Genomic DNA, 17,681 nt, shown 5'->3' on the forward strand with positions numbered 1-17,681 from the left:
CATCTGCAGTGCTAGAGAACACCTGACCAACCCAATGTTTCTTAAGTTTGGCTGCTTCTTCATTGCAGAGATGTGATTCTTGAATGCAGGCAATTGAAGGTTACAATCTGTTTAGATGATATAATACTTTTTGTCTTTTGATTGGATTATGTAATCCTTTAATGTTCCAAGAGACTGTGTTGAGAGGCATGAATATCTGATAGTGAGTCTATAAACCATATGATATGAATGGAAAAAAGCGATTAAAAAATTGCAACCATTTTGGTACCAATTGAATGAAATTATATAGCAGGTTAACACGGGGTATAATAATGTATCCAGCAAAACAGATGAGAACATAAAGGGAGAGAAAATAAGGAAGGGGATACAAGGGGGCGTGGCTAACCGCCATGTAGGAAAGCCGTGTTTACAGCAGCTCCGCACGATATGTCCAGTGATCCGCCGCCAATTGTAGCCCTAAATCAGCCAAACGACTGAAATTCGCCCCAACCGATGAGGATTGCCTGGGGCCCCTGAAGCTGAAGTTTGGAGAGGCTTCAACCGCCCGCTCAGCAACCACGACGCGAACAAGGACAGCGCCGCATCCAGAAAATGGCGGCCGCCGCGAGACCCGTCTCCCCGCCGTAGGCTGAGCAACGAAGACGGGGGACAGCGTGGACCCGAAACGCCCGGCCGCAGCTGAGTGAGGGAGCCCAGCGCCGACTCGGCTCGCCTTGACGGTGCGGCGCAGCCCCCCCGCTGCCCTGAGCGGGAGGTCCAGCGGGCCCCCCCAGTGAGACCGGGGCCGGGGGACGGAAGACGCCACCAGAACCTCTGCGCCCATCACCACACCGACGGACAATAAAGCGGCGCTGCTCACGGGGAGCGTGGGCCAACACACGCGCACGCTCTTGGGCCGAGGGCCGTGCTGGACAACGCGCGGACTGCAGCTTGAGTGGGCGCCGAGCCCGGACTGTGAACGTGGAGGAGCGGGAGAATCGGCCTGAAAGCAGACGGTAAGGGGACGGGGGGCGGGGGCTCGGGGGTTGCTCCATTTCATTGAGCCACCACAGCACTCTGACCCTCAGCCCCCCCAGTACCCCGGCCGGGTGGAGAGCCACACACGCTACGGCACTATGAGGCCCGGGGCACCTACGAGGGCCTCCAAAGGCGGCGCCTGAACCGCACGCAACCCGCCGAACAACACGGAGGGCGTACACCGCTCTTGTGGCCAGCGACCTGCAGAACAGGGCCCAGCAACCAGAACAGCTCTTGGGGGGGTTGCTCCACTTCATTGAGCCACCACAGCACTCTGACCCTCAGCCCCCCCAGTGCCCCGGCCAAGAGGAGAGCCACACACGCTATGGCACTACGTGGCCTGGGGCACCTACGGGGGCCTCCAAAGGCGGCGACTGGACCGCAGGCAACCCGCCGAACAACACGGAGGGCGTACACCGCTCTTGTGGCCAGCGACCTGCAGAACAGGGCCCAGCAACCAGAACAGCTCTTGGGCTTCGCACGAGAGGCGGCATCCCCCTCAGTGCCCGGCTTAATGGACACGGTTCAGGTGACCTTTCCCCTCACACACTGAGCTTGGCAGGGCACGGGGACACCCCGCATCTTGAAAAAAAACACACAGCTTAATATGTCGGCCACAACTCCCGAGCGGCGCTAAAAGACACTATTGCAGAAAGTCCTCCCTGCGGGACTTGGGTGCTGGGGCGGCTCTCTGCCCTGCATTAACACAACACACCCAGCGTGGCCCCACACCACCCCCATCAACACAGGGAGACTCTAGGGGCCACGGTGGAGTGCCATCACCACTGTAATAATGTCAGCCAAAAACGCCAGAAGCAAGCACAGGCAGACCACCATGGAAACCTTTACCGCCACGGGCGCACCTGGGAGGGACGCCTCCCACACAGGCGGAGGCGACAGCAGCGAAGCACTTAATGTAGAAGCGCCTGAACCAGCTAACTCACAACTTCTGGAGGCCATTAAGACGCTCCAGAAAACCATGGAACACAAGATAGACGCGGTAGCCATAGACCTGAATCTGCTGCGGCAGGATGTGCGCGCCATCGCCAACAGGACAGACACTCTAGAGACCCAAATCCGAGAACACTCTGAGTCAAAAGCGAAGCTCACAAAAGAAGTGGATGTCCTAGCACAGAAGGTAAAGAGCCTAGAGGATAGAGCCGAGGAGGCCGAAGGGAGGGCCCGCAGAAGTAATATAAGAATCCTAGGCCTACCTGAGGGAACCGAAGGTAATGACCCCACGAACTACGTTGAAGACCTACTCATACAAGAAATTGGCGCGGGGAAGCTATCACAAGGATTCGCCATTGAAAGAGCCCACCGATCCCTGGCCAGACGACCGCCCCCAGGGAATCCACCCAGGCCCATCATAGCAAAAGTGTTGAACTACAAGGACAGAGAAGCTATCCTAACCTTCTCTAGGCTGGGCGGCACCATACAAAGAGACTCCGCCAGGATCACTATCTATCCCGACTACACCCTGCAGGTCCAGAGAAGCAGGGCCATGTTCAACCATACTAAAGCCAGATTGAAAAACGCTGGAATGCGATACATGCTTCTATACCCGGCCAGACTAAAGGTTCTACACAATAATAAAACGCATCTATTCGAAACTCCCGCTGAAGTAACTGAGTGGATGGACAGAGCGCAGATCCCCGATTGGGAGCCAAAACAGCGCAAGCCAAAACAGCCCGCGCCATAGGGTCTCGTTTACACCTCCCACAGGTGGCCATCATCAATCAGTCAAACCACTGGACAACATGCGGCAACCCAGATGAAATCGGAGCCATGCCAATTACGGAATACCTTACATTCGTACATCAGGAGTGAAGCCACACCCACCCTGAGACTACCTTTTTTTTGGGGTAATAACCCGCCCGTAGGGAACCAAGGGACTTAGTCCCATGGAGCAGAAACGGGAATGTCAGAACGGGGGATACCCCGCTAGACGTGTTATGTTACAAGTTCAGTTGAAGGTTACTGTTTACTGGGACAGGGAAGTTCAGGACCGTCAAAGCCGCTACACACCACTAATCCGAGCAATAGATGCCAAGAGAACCCACCAAGACCGCGCACCACAGGGCAGACTAACAGTCTCGGGGCCCGGCGCCACCGCGCAGCCCACCCAGAACCTTCTACCCAATCCACACTCATGGCCGCTACGATTAAGGTAATGACATGGAATGTCAGAGGGCTGAGCAGCTACATCAAACAGCACAGAGTCCACACCTTCCTTAAACGCCAAAAGATAGGCATTGCCCTATTACAAGAGACCCACCTGAATGCACGAAAATTAGCAGCGTTGAACAGAGCGTGGAGAGGAACCTTAATAGGTACCGCGTACTCTGGCTATGCTGGGGGAGTGCTAATATGGATAGCCCCCACCATCCCCATAAAGGTGGTGCACACCAGCATTGACGATGAAGGTAGAATGGTCCTGATACGATGCACCATAGAGGGTAAAGAACTCTGCCTGGTCAACACTTACGCCCCCAATCATGACGCCACAGTCTTCTTTAGCTCATTATACACCCGGCTAAGTCCATGCCGGAATGGCACATTAATATGGGGAGGAGATCACAACTGCACCCTGGATCCATGCGTAGATAGATCAGACAGCAAACATTCTCAGCCCTCCCCTCCTGCAAAAATACTAAAGGCCCTCACACAACAGTACGCCCTAAGCGACCTCTGGAGAGCACAGCACCCGGAAGATAGAGCTTACTCCTTTTACTCAACACCGCACGCTGTTCACACCAGAATAGATAGCATACTAGTCAGCGATGAACACTTAGACACGTTCGAGGACACACAATACTTAGCTAGAGTGCTATCGGACCACTCCCCCTTGACAACCACATGGTCCTTAACCGCACCCAGGCCCCCCATACCCACATGGAGGCTCAGAAGTGAGGCGTTACTAGACAAGACTTTTTGCGAACAAATACAACAATGTACATCTGCCTACTGGCAGATAAATATTGATAGTGTCCAGCGTATCAGCACCGCATGGGAGGCATATAAAGTGGTGGTCAGAGGGGAAATGATAGCAGCCATGGGGGGAGCCCAAAAATCCATCACCTCTCTACTGAAGCGTGATGAAGACGAACTAAAACACATAGAAGCTGCCGCCTCATCGGACCCTGCCCACATACGCAGAACGGTTGAACTAAAGCAGGCTTGCCTGCGACACTGGGAGGCGCTTGGCAGGCTCAGCTACGCCAAACACATCGAAAGAAGCCATGCCCTAGGTGACAAACCTGGAAAGTTGTTAGCATGGCTGTATAAGCGAGAAGCCCCTAGACAACCCATCTGCCACATCCGGGATGCAGACGGGCTAGACATACACTCACAAATAGACATAAACCACACCTTTACAGAGTACTACCAAGCCCTCTACGCAGATAACTCGCCGCCCACTGACATGGCAATAGAGGACGTGTTAGATATCATAAGGCTGCCACACCTAGAGGAACATACAGCGGAGTCCCTAGAAGGCCCCGTCACCCCAGAGGAAGTGGCAGTCGTCATCAGATCACTACCCACCGGGAAGGCACCGGGGCCAGACGGACTCCCAGGAGAGTTCTACAAGACGTATGCAGACACACTGGCCCCGTTGTTGTCCCAAGTGTTCAATGAGGCATATGGGGAAGGTCACCTCCCAGATTCCATGAGAGAAGCTACCATCATCCCGCTACTTAAGCCTAATAAGGATGCCACGGAATGCGGATCATACAGGCCCCTGTCCCTACTAAACGCAGACAGCAAAATCCTGACGGCAATATTAGCTATGAGGCTACGCAGGGCCATCCCGACCCTAATCCACCAAGACCAAACGGGGTACGTGCCAGGCAGGACTATCACTGAAAATTTACGGAAACTGCACCACGTCATTCACAGCACCGAAGGTAGACAGGAGAAATGTGCTGTGGCGTCTTTAGACGCCTCCAAAGCATTTGACTCGGTGCGCTGGAAATGGCTACTAGCCACCCTGTCAAAAATGGGAATGGGGCCCAGTTTCATTAAATGGGTCACACTCATCTACACCGACCCAGCGGCCAGGGTGCGCATCAACAACACCTTTTCACACAAATGGAGGCTATCCCGAGGCACTAGACAGGGCTGCCCCCTATCCCCCATGCTGTACATTATTGCCATCGAACCCGTTGCAGCATACATTAGGCAGGAATATGGAGATGCAGGCATTAAGATAGACGGGGTTACCCATTTGCTCTCTATGTATGCAGATGACATGCTTCTCTACCTGAGAAACCCCGAACACATACTGCCCTACATATTGGAGACTCTAGAAGGGTTTCACAGAGTCACAGGGATTCAAATAAACCACAGTAAATCCTGCCTGTTTCCCCTAGCGGCCCTAAGCGGGCTGGGGGCTAAAGAGCTCCCCACACTAACCTTAAAATGGGAACCCACCACCTTCAAATATTTGGGTATCGCGATCCATCGAGACCCCAATAGGGAACACGCTCTCAACACACTCAGAGCTAAGGAAGGACTAGTGAAATCAATGGACTTCTGGGGCAGGCTCCCGCTATCGGTGGCCGGCAGAGTGGGACTGCTCAAAATGGTAGCATTACCCAGACTGCTCTATCACTTTACCAACGTGCCATACAATATACCACGACAATTCTTTAACGACCTACATAAGCTCTGTAGGAAATTCTTATGGCAGGAAGGAAGGCACAGAGTCGCCTTGGACACGATGCAGAGACCCTATGACAAAGGCGGCCTAAAGGTCCCCAATTTCGAACTTTACTATCTGGCTGGACAGCTGAAACATGTGATTCAATGGATGGCAGACGACGCCTCCACCGATACCCGCCTGCTGCAGCCAGGAACCACCCAAATACTGCTAAGAGACCTGCTATGGGCTAAGTCAAGCCAAATAAACCAGTACCCGTATCTGATACAACTCGGGATCGAGATTTGGAAAAGAACATGCAAAGCCATGGACCTAAAAGACCCTTACTCCCCACAGATTCCGATAGCTGCAATCATGGCAAACAGACCGGGGAGTCAGAAAATAATTAGGGACACATGGGAGCTATACGGCGTTGCCACCATGGGGGACCTGGTGGACGAACGGGGCATCTTGACCTTTGCTGAACTACATGAGGTCTCAGGAATACACACGGGACAGTTCCTACTGCACAACGCTGTAGTAAAAAGTTTAGCTTCCCGTTAGACACTGGACACGAAGGGATCGAGAGCCTACTAGCGGCAGCAGAGGGGGGTCATGAGACCTCTAGGATCTATGAAACGCTGCTTCACAACGCTGCACAGCACGACCTCAAGTGCAGGGCGAAGTGGGAAACGGAACTAGGATTGCAATTCGAGGATACAGAGTGGGAAACCATCACTGGATACCACAAAAAAGTATCTAGAAATGCCAGGTTCCAGCTGATACAATTCTACATAACGAACAGAGCATACCTCACACCTGATATCCTCTCTAAATTCAGCGGAGCCAGCACCACGGGATGCCCAAAGTGTAACGAACCCCAAGCGAACATGACCCATATGTTCTGGGAGTGCCCCACTATACAGTCCTTCTGGGCACAAATCAAAACCAAAGTTGCCGAGGCCGACATCACCCTGGAGGTGCAAACACCCACAGCATGTATTCTGGGCAGATATCCCGGGAAGAGGAAAAACAGGCCACTGAATAGGCTAAAAGACCTAATGTATATACTCGCGAAACGACGCATAGCCATGGGTTGGAAGCACCCCCGGGCCCCGAGCTTAGCAACATGGTGGGAAGACCTCCGCAAATGGACACAGGCCGAAACTGGGGCCTGGGAGATCGCCCAACGTCAACAAGGACAGGATTCCTCAGACGATCTAATGCAATGGGTGGAGCTCACGGTGACGCTATTCAGCCCCAAGATGGTGGACTCCTCGGGCGAAAGCACGACCATTCCAGACTGAAAAAACATATATATAATTTATGGTGCAGTTAGCAACGGTCTGGATAGACGGGAGGGTGGGAGGGAGGTAAAAGAAGGGAGGGAGGGTGTTCTAAGGGAGTTATATGAGGCCGTGTTGAGGCCCTGCTGGTTGTACTGTTATAAAATGCAATAAATAAATATTAAAAAAAAAAAAAAAGGAAGGGGATACAACAAAAGAGTATAACATGGAATTAGGCAACAGTGAATCATCATTAAGGATTATGGATGAAAAGGAGGCAAAAAAAAAATCCACACCAGTCCATGCTCAAATTAAAGAAAAATGTGATGGGGGGGGGGCAAAAAAAAGAAATAGGCCTGCCAAAACCCCACCCCGGTGAAGAAAACAGAAAGATGGGTAGCACAATCTTCAGATGATAGAACATGACGTATCCATGTCATTCCTTTTCTGAGATTGGATATATCTACGTAGATGTGCTGAATCCTGAAATGTTGAGGTCTGTCCATTTAGAGTAACTTTAAGGGTGGCAGGATGTACGATGCCATATCAAGCGTTTAGTGGCCTAAGAGCTGGCCTAAAGGTAAGGAGCTTCTTTCTTCTTGCAGCCGTTGCTTTGGCTACATCTTGTGTTATAAAAATGATTTTTCCTTCCCATGTCAAATTTTTGATTAGCCTGACTTTTTCCATAATAAGAGTTATATGCGTAAAATCAAAAAGAGCTAGTATCATGGTCCTGGGTAGGTTGTTGGAACTTTCTGAGGGTCTGAGAGGGCCAATTCGGTGTGCTATTTGGATATTGAGTTGTACTGAGGCCGAGAGGCTAAGAACTCGAGGCAAGAACATATATAGGAAGGCAGTGAAGTTGTCCTTTTAAATCCCTTCAGGAAGACTGATAACACGAAGATAATTTCTTCTATTCCGATTTTCAAGATTTTCAGTCTGCTGTTGTAGAGTTAATACTGTGGCTTCCAGTGATGTGACTTTATTGGAAGCATCCTCTGCATTCCCAACCCGCATCTCAACCTCATTCATCCTGGCCTCAAAGATAGACCACTTGCTATCAAGTTGCTGTAATTTAGCATTAGTGTACTCCATAAAAGGTTTGCATAACCGGGTCAGTTGAGTTCTCTATAGGTAGAGGCGATTCTCGTTTTTGTCTTTTGAGTGCAGAAGATGATGAAGGTGGCCCGTCTTTGGATTGCACTTTCTTTGTTGCCATAGTGTAATTTAATTGAGTATTCTCTCTCTCTTTCCTCTTCACTTCTTCCTTGATCCTCTTATCTTTTTACTCTTTTCACAACTTTCCTTTTTCTCCTTCCTGGTTTCACTTTCTTCTCATTCTCCCTTGTCTCTTGCACTCTCTTTTTCTTTCTTCTCCTTTCTTCCCCTTCTTCCTACCACCTTATTATATGATTTTCTTTGCCTCTTTTATTCTTTCTTCTCCTTTTCTCCTCCTTCTCATCTTTCTTCTCCTTCCCTTCTTTTACCACTCCCCTTCCTCTACTTAAAAATCACACTTGACTACAAAATTACCCAGTAGTAATGTATGTGAAAAACGTTAGGGCTATGTAGAATAAGGCAAAAGGGGGAGTCAAGTTTAACTTTGTGAAGGGAAAAAGAAAAAAAAACAGTGTATCATCTTTTCCTCTCTTCTTTCTTCCCCTCTCTCCCCTTTCTCTCTTTTCTTCTCTCTCCTTCCTCTTTCTCCCCTTCTTCCTTCTTCTCTCTATTTTTCTTTCCTCCCTTTCCCCCCTTTTTTTCTCTCTTCTTCCTTCCCCCTCCCATTTCCTTTATTTTTCTTTCCTTTCTTTTTTTTAATAAAAGTTAACAGGAGTTGAGCAACAGTCTTGAATATGAAGGCAGAATCTCTAAAATCCTTTTTCTTCCTTCCCCTCCTTTCTCTTTTTTCACTGTGTTGTGAGAGTAGAAGGTTCCTGTGACAAGGAGCGGGCCATGCCTGTCACTGCTGCCGCACAGCTGACAGGAGACGTCAGCAACGCTGTATACGGGATGACGCGGCTTGAGGACCCAGCCTCCGGGAAGAAGACTTCGATGTAGGGCGGCCACCAGAACCTCCACAAACTCCTCTGATGTATGGAAACTGAAGCGGAGTGCAAGCGGCAGCCAAGCGGATGAAAATAAAGGTAAGTGTATATATTTAAGAAGATATAAATACTCCACCGGAGCGTAGCCTAAGAGCTAGGCTGCCATCCTTTATGGCGCCAAGCCACACACCCTATTAATTACGTGGACCTGATTACAACAAAACTCTGTAGTGGTTACAATATGCAGTAGTTTTCACTACACCCCTGGGGTCCCCAGGTATTGTGATTATTTCACCAGACATTTGCTTTGCTTTTTGTTTCATGAGCTGATGTACGGTACATCAGGTTCCTGGAGGATGCCTTTTAAGTTTTCATGTATAACCAAATGAATTAGCAATGAGTTATTGTACAGACTTGGTGCCCCACCCGGCCCTTTTCTCTACACATGCTCCTTTTTATCACTATTAGTACCTTTACATGTTACGCTCTTAGAAGCAAACAGACGCACTAACCATTTCAACTCTGCCTCATCTGCCAAATTTGCATATGTGTCCAATGAGCCTGCGTGCACTGGCTTTTCTACTGCAATTTGCTTTTGCTTATCAGCCAAGTGGTCATGGGTTTCAAAAGGTCGTACCTACAAACTTATGTACTGCGCCTGAAGCATTTTCACCTTTTTTACAATTGCTTTTGGGTGTCTTTACCATGTTAAACATTGGTGCCCACCATAAATCATTTGGCTGGGTGGTGGAGCACTGAGGCACACTGTCACGTGATAGGGCGGGTGGGTTGTCATCACTTATTACCATGAGATCATTATCTGTGTTTGACACTTCCCTTTCTTGGTACATCAATTTTCCCCTAATTATGTCATTCTCCATATTTAATTTATCAAAATTACCACAGAAATAGTTGGTTTGTACAGCTCTAGAAACTGCACTGTTAGGGCTGTTCATATGTTCTTCTACAGCAGGCGCGGGCACAGCACCTGCCTCTTTAGTGTCACAAACTATGGACACCATAAAAGTATTAGCAATCAAGTTCACACGATCTATGCACACTTTGCCTTGTATACTTGCACATTCAACATTTTCATTACAAGACTCAGATACTTGCCCATTCAACTCATCAGGAGGTATTAAGGCTATTGAGACTGTTGAACTATCAACCGTCCGAGGCGACAACATTATAATTGCCTCACTTCCTACTGACTCTAAATGAGATGAACTGGACCTTTGTGCCTCCTCCAGTTGAAAGCACAATTTTCAGAGGAACTTTCTTGAACCATATTTCCTAGCCTTTTTTCTTCATTGTTTGATATTAACTAGTGATTTTTTGCAATTTCTACGTTCATATTCATTAACAGCTTGAACCCCACTCAAAAAACCACTATTTTCACCATGAGCTACAACAGTTTTTGGAAATAACTGTTGGCAATATGTCCCAACACTATTTTCACCATTAATAACAACAGTTTTGGGAAACAAGCTTCGGCAATCCATATCTGTACACACATATTCACCAATTTCGGCTTCACCAACTTTGACCCAATGCACCAATGACTAAAAATGTCAATTTTTACAATAAGTTCACTTAAGATGAGTGTGTGGGCTTTCACTTCATCATGAATGTTGTCGTATAGTGCAACCGAGACGCTCAGGATTGAATTCAGAGCTTATATCCCTTATAAGGGGAAGACAGCCTCATGTGATCGTCTACCCATTTTAATGTATGGTGCAGCGGATAACATTCTAATGCCTCTAATTCATGCTCAGGACTTTGACTGGATAATAGTTCCAGAAACTGTAAAGGCAAGCATGTAGAGTCTATATAAGAGACATACTCAATTGCGGACATCGAGCTCTCCAAAGCAGGGACAACCAATTGTCTGACCACATTGCGTTCTACATCAAAGTCACTCTACTCCAATGGTTCTGCCTCAGTGACATAGCATCCGGTGTTACCTGCACATTCCAAAATAGCTTGCCACTACTAAATTCGGGCGCCTAACTACTGTACTGGTACTGGCGTGAGGATAGTCTGTAATCCTCCTCCCGGCAATTTGAGTGGCACTTGCAGGCAATGGTTGCTTTTCTACTGGATATGAGTTATTTTTAGAGGACGTTCTGGAAGCAATTGCTTGATTTGTTGATACTGGGGCTGGCAGCCTTAGAACAATAGGAAAGTCTCTCAAAATTCCAGGGTCAGCACATCTAATCTGCACCAAACCATCCTCTCCATACTTTCCTCTGTCCCCATTGGAACTAAACTATCTGTAGAAGGCCTGGCATTGTTTCTTTTATATAATTTTGGTGAATTGTTTTTCAACGAACCAAGATCTGTTAAGCTAGCTGAAATCCCAGATTGTTTCCGGGAGCATAATTTGCATTAGAAGCTGGCAGCGACGCTGTGTGTAGCACAGAATGGATTTGTAGCTTATCCACTTAGGTGATTCATGACATTGCAGACATTTTTGCTACTTTTGTTACAGGCTAGCACTTTAATATGTCTAGAAGAAATAAGCCCAGTTGATGATCTGCGGTAGTTGCAAAGGACATTATCACACAGACTCTCTGTGGATTACTGGGATCAGTCAGCAATGGAAAGGAAGCAGGTCACTGTGATCAACTCAGATTACAAGGCTTCTGGGAGTCACCACATAGCAGCTACTCCCTCAACAGTAGTGATGGGAAAAAGACTCCAATGCGATATGGTACCAATTTATCAGACCACAGCACACCACTCTCTGCTTCCACTCTCCAAGTGACTAAACAGATTATATAAATCACCACGTAGCACCTTCCCCTCCAATAGTAGATATGAGAAAAAGACTCCAATGTGATATGCTGCAGTGCCAGTTCACCAGACCATGGCAGACCCCTTTCTGGTGAGAAAGTACTTAGACATGTTATGCAATATCAAAAATGTAGCCGTTTTTTGGGAGATCACATATTCATGAGGTGAGCAGGGGTAGTAGGGTGGTGTTTATCAGTTCTGTGAAGCACAGAAATGAGGAACCACATAAAGTGGGCAGAATTGGCGCATTGCTTCCATTAGCACTAAACATTGCCAAAGCCAAACTATCTTGCTTTTTTTTAGAAGGTGAGTGTTTGAACTTGGAAGGTTGGATGGAAGGTTGGATGGGTGGGTTTGTGTGCATGGAAGATGGTTGGGATAGACAGAGTGATTGTTCATATGGATGCTGGATCTCATTATGTGAATCAGTGCGATTAGGTGAATTTATGGTTGTATATGTGTGGATAGGTGAAAAGGATGGGTGTGATTGCGTAATGGATGCAATTGAGTGAATATTTGGATGATGTATGATTGTTTTGATTGGTGGATGGGTGAAATACGATGGATGGATGCAATTGGTTGGATGCCATCTATTGGATGAGCTACACAAGGCTCTCTGTAGACAGACCTAATAAAACACGAAGAGTGCAAGACTCCGGCACAGAATCACTGTACGAGCTTCTGTAACAGAATTCTTCTCAATTTAAACATCAGACTACTTCCCTCCCCACTCTTCAACAGTAGCAGATACCAACTGTGTCACTTTTGTATTTTTTATTAGTGAAGATTGAATCTGATGTGATCTCTTTACACTTAGTGTCCCCCTGGAACGGTGGTAAAGCTCCTTGGAGGTAGCATATACAGGGACAGAGTGCATCACATCCTGTGCTGCGGTGTTTGGAAAATCTAGCCATCTACTGAAACAGGCCATCCTTGCCTCCAGCCATCAATGGAGGAGAGTGTGATGGGGTGGTCTGTGACTTCTGCACTACATGCCTCAAAGGTACTCTCTCCCTCCTGAAATAGATCACTGTGAACAGCTAGCTGCATTTGTCAATGCAAGAGGCTACTCCCTGGAGGTCGCAATCGCCTGAGAATCCTGTCAGCTCACTCTACTCACGTTTGCCTGAGAATCCTATCACCCCTCGCTGCCATTGTTCAGTGCTGAAAGAAATTAACATAAACATGATGTGGCAAAGCAGGTGAGGCCTCATTTCATATCTTAGTGCCTTTCACAAGCATTTATTATCATGAGACTCAATTTAACAATAGCAACACATAGGATGTGCATTTGATAAAATGGCTTCTGCTCTGCAAAAGTATAAGAATGAGCACTGGCTAAACCATGCGCTCAACCCCCACACTTCTGCAAAACAGTACTGATTCCAATCATGAGGCTAAAACAGGCACAACAAAGAGATATACCTCCTTTACCTTTTGTGGTAACATGTGTGAGGGAAGGCTATATTCTGAGAAGGGGTGTGAATGTGATGCAGTAGCAATGCAAACAGCAAAGTATAACAGTCCAAATCCATCTGCAATAATAACTAAATAACAAAAAGCTATACAAAACCCACCCCTGTGGAAAAAACACAGAAAATGCAAAGATAGAAAAATGGAGCACTCTGGGTAGTGAAGCCAATGTGAGAGAAAATCAGCAACCACAGTGTTCTTAAAAAGGATATGTCCTTTCAGTGAGAGTGGTGTACAAGTGACCTAACCGGGACCAAAGATGGACATGAGTAGCAGTTATGGGTCAATAGTACCTTTTCCTTGTTCTTGTGGCTCAACAGAATCAAACCAGACTTTGAGCTGTTGTGGAACAGATTCAACCAACAAAGGTGTGGCAGGTCGTGTGGGCCAAAACATCGCAATGGCGATGCATCAGTTTGAATGCAGTGGCTCTGAGTGGTTCTAAGGAAGCATTTGAGAGGAGCAGTTAGGTGTGCTTACCAGGCTCAGTTCAGAGTCAACTCAGTGCAAGATACATGGTAACCACCCGTAAGGGTAAGCGCTTGCCACTTCTGTGGATGGAGTCAAGGTCTGGTAATGGTTCAAAGTAGTGATCCTGATGTTCCAGTGTGCAGTTCGACAAAGCGGCAGAATGATGTCAAGCCGTTTAGAGTCATTTAGTAACTGCTGGTTAGTATCAGTGAGTGACACTTCAGCAGTTCGAGTCAAGGTCTGGCGATGAGCAGTTGATTCGAGCTGAGTAGGCAATGTGCTCTGTGAGGCCCAATATAGCATCAAACTGGTTTGAGGTCTCCAGCAAGCTGATTTGAAGGGTTCGATTGAGTGCAAAAGGCAGCCTAGGGGCGGGGGGAGTCTTGTGGTTTGAATGCATACAAATCAAGTTCAAAGGCAGTTCAATCGGTTAGAGGCTGTAAAACACAGAGATCATGGCTGTCTTGGCCATCAAATGCTCTGCCTCATGGACCCAAGGATAAGGTTTGTCAATTTTCTTGACAAGAATAAGACAAAGGAGCTCAAGCACTTACTCTATTCAAAATATGAATGCTATATTTAATTTAGGAAAAACAAAGCAATCTTCAAGGTAAAGGTGCTGTAAGTACAATTAGAAAGTTACAATCACAAATTTGGTCATATGTTTATCAAAAATACTCAAATTTACACAAAATAAAGTAACCCAGAAAATCATGGGCACTCATTGTGAGCCGTTATTAAAGATCCCAGTTCTTGTTGTTTTGTTTTTATTGTGCATTTGGTCAACACGGAATACTTAAGCACATGCAAAGATAAAATAATCGTACAACATAGAAAATACATTTTAAAACCATAACAAAAGAACATTGTCATTAAAATGAAAAGAACATTTGTTCATGCCCATTTAATAATTCCATTTAAAATGTAACCTTTTAACACTTTCTATTGCTATACTTATGTGACTGCACTAAACATTCTCAAAACCTCCATCCAAATGCTAAAAACAGCTGCCAATATAACTAATGATTCTGCCTCATATCTGGTGCTCCAAAATTGTTTAGAACCTATTCTCTCTTCATCTTTTACAAAACCAGAGTATCCCCCCCAAATAAGCTAATTTAAGATATGGGCACGTGGTTAAAATATGGCCAATGGTCTCAACTTCAGATTTGCAAAGTCGTCATATCCTCTCATTATACAGTACTTTCCCCCATCCACTAGTGTGTTCAAATTAGATCCAAGTGCATAATGAAGAGCCAAGTCTGTGGCCATGTGTTTCGTCCACTCTAGCTTTTCCAAGGAATGTCCCAAAACTTGAAAATACATGATATTACACATTATTTAATGCTACGAGCTAGGGAGAGAAGAAAGAAAGAGACAAAAGAAGAGAAAGAGAGATTAAATGTGAGAAGATCGTAGTTCACAATATACCTCGTCATAATCCACATATTGTCTTTATTCGTAGCATAGACAGTACCCATATTTCATAGACTTTGAGATGTTTGAGGTCCCATGGACAATCCTGGGTGGCCAGAGATACTTGTGAATTTAAATAAGTCACTCCTAGATATATATATATATATTAATAAAAAACTCAACATTAAGAGAAACATGTTCTTGTTCTCCCTAAACGGGGAGGCTGGAAACACATGCAGGGGTCCTTCAGAGCAGTTATTTAATGGGTACCAGTGTGGCTGGCATAGAGGCAGTTCTTGCTCCAGCAGCAGGTCACCCCCAATGTGTCCTGGGAATATTAAGGAGCAGATCTTGCCTCTTCCTTGGACACTCAGTTTTCATCTCTGGCAGGGGGCTTTGGCAAGTCAACTCTCTCAACAGAGGTCCAATGAATTCTTAGGTGTTTGTTCAAGAATGAATTCAGGAAGGAGTGGGGGACTTCCTCTTTTATAGGCAAAAGCCTGCATGTGATTGGACTAAAGCAAGCCTGCTTTAAGAGCTCCAATCCCTGAGCTTGAGACAAGTGGTCTTTGCCTTCATTCAAAAAGTGCTTTGTGCTAAAGGAAGTGAAGGAGACAGGAAGGAAGAGAGATATAGAAGGAAACAAGATGGTGCAATCTTCCTCCAACTATGCTGAGCTTCCACTGACTACACTAACTCAATTTCCTTTCCTTGTCCATAGCATCAAAGGCACCTTTGGTTCCAACATCATGGTGTAACACCCTGTTGTGAGGTTAGCCCTTTTGAGATGGGTGGTGTTTCCCAGGGCAGCTCATGCTGGAGAGATATTTTATAGGATCAAAAAGGAGAGGCCCACCTATTCAGTCTCCTTCACTGCAATCGGCAGGGCGAGGCAGTCTGATCAGTATACACACAATTCACTCACACCTGGCCTGGCTTCAAAGTGCTGACATATGTAAGATACCAATCTGATGTGGCTTCTTAGTTGTGTAAACTCAGGTAAGGCTTTATGTTTAAAGAATAAACTGCTATGTCATTTTGGAACAGAGGTGAAGACTATAAATGCAGCCTCTGCATCGTAGTGACTTAGCTGTCGCTGCAGCTGTCAAATGGGCACCTGTGGCCCCTGGACCTGCTCCATGCCACTGGAGAGCAGGTGCCAAAGATCAGGCTAATACATCAGCATGGCACTGGTGTACACTATGCTTTTGAGGTGGAGCTTATAAAAGGGAGATCTGGTTAGCAGATCACCCTTTCTGAGATGGAATTACCCCTATCATATTATTGATGAATACAAATCAAGAAAGGCAGGCCTTCTACACACTTGCCAGATGGCAATCATTCACAGTGCATTAGGTGCTGCTCAATGTTATGCAATGACGTTTCTTTGCAAACAGTAGTTCGCAAAAATCAGGCAACATCCATGAAAGCAAGTAGCATGCACACGTAATTACATAAATAGTGGCACCATTAGACAATAATAAAAACAAATAATAACGGAAATAGCCAGCAAAATGTAATGCAGCATGGCATTGTTAAACACATCAATATATCATGCAGCATGAGCAGAAAAAACTAAATTTAAGACTCTTCTTTAGTATCCAGTCTGATATTTCACAAATAAACAAAGAAGTGCAGCAAATATTCACATTGCAATTTGCTGTTGCACAGCTGTCCAATAGCACAGCAAGTAGAGTGCTGACTTTGACATCCATGCAGATGCTGCCGAGGCAGGTTCAAATCTCGCCAGGGCCGAACTCAGCTTCTCATTCCTCTGAGGTCGATAAATGAGCACCACACACTGTGGGTAATAATATGCAGCGCTCAGATGCCTGAAAGTTCGTAGCGCTATATAAATGCTAAATTATTATTATTATTATTATTATTATTGTGTTTATTAAATGACTACTGTCAGCTCAACTCACACAAACACTAGCCTGATAACAGCTACACTCGGCGCAGGGATGGAATGTACTCATTCCCAATGCCATATTCTATTGAACACGTGAATTACGTTATTAGAAAAAGAAGGCATTGATGTGGTAATACTGCTTAGAAATAACAATTAAAAAGAGGACATATTCAACCCCTGCACAAGACTCTGAAGTTAATTCCACATTCTCAGTAAAAGTGCAACAATACCTTGTTTATAATCAATTAGGGTTGGTAGTGGCCTTGCTCGATCTACTTCTGATAAATTGTGCCACCCGAGTTTAGGTACGTTATGGTTTCTCAAACCTTTGACATTTTTCTGTTACACGACAGTGGAACATTGTTCATTACACTAAGGGCCTGATTCAAGGAGTTTTTAGCATCAGGCTAAATGGGCGTAATTCACGGTAGAAAGAGTACTTTTGCAGTGCAAAGTGAATTTGCACTGCAAAAATGCACTTTGCAATGCTCTGTGAGTCATGGTGTTTGTTGGTACTGCAAAGTCACTTTGCAACATGCTAAAAATTCCATGAATGAGGGCGTGGCTTGGACGCCGAAGTAGATGGCTGCTTGATAGCACTGCTCCCGCCCTAACTTCTTTAA

General features: G+C 46.2%; 1 long non-coding RNA gene across 3 annotated transcripts in view; it reads left to right on the forward strand.

Annotated features, from left to right (window-relative positions):
- Nucleotides 1-8,965: 8,965 nt before the first annotated feature.
- LOC138510041 (uncharacterized) overlaps nucleotides 8,966-17,681 on the forward strand; it is a 502,670-nt gene continuing 493,954 nt past the window's right edge. For all 3 annotated transcript variants that reach the window (XR_011280302.1, XR_011280303.1, XR_011280301.1), the window contains exon 1: nucleotides 8,966-9,089. This is a non-coding gene — a long non-coding RNA (uncharacterized lncRNA). The remainder of the gene's footprint in view (nucleotides 9,090-17,681) is intronic.

The sequence above is a fragment of the Ambystoma mexicanum genome, chromosome 6p (assembly GCF_040938575.1).
Source record: "Ambystoma mexicanum isolate Mex_15411 chromosome 6p, UKY_AmexF1_1, whole genome shotgun sequence".
Taxonomy (NCBI): Eukaryota; Metazoa; Chordata; class Amphibia; order Caudata; family Ambystomatidae; genus Ambystoma; species Ambystoma mexicanum.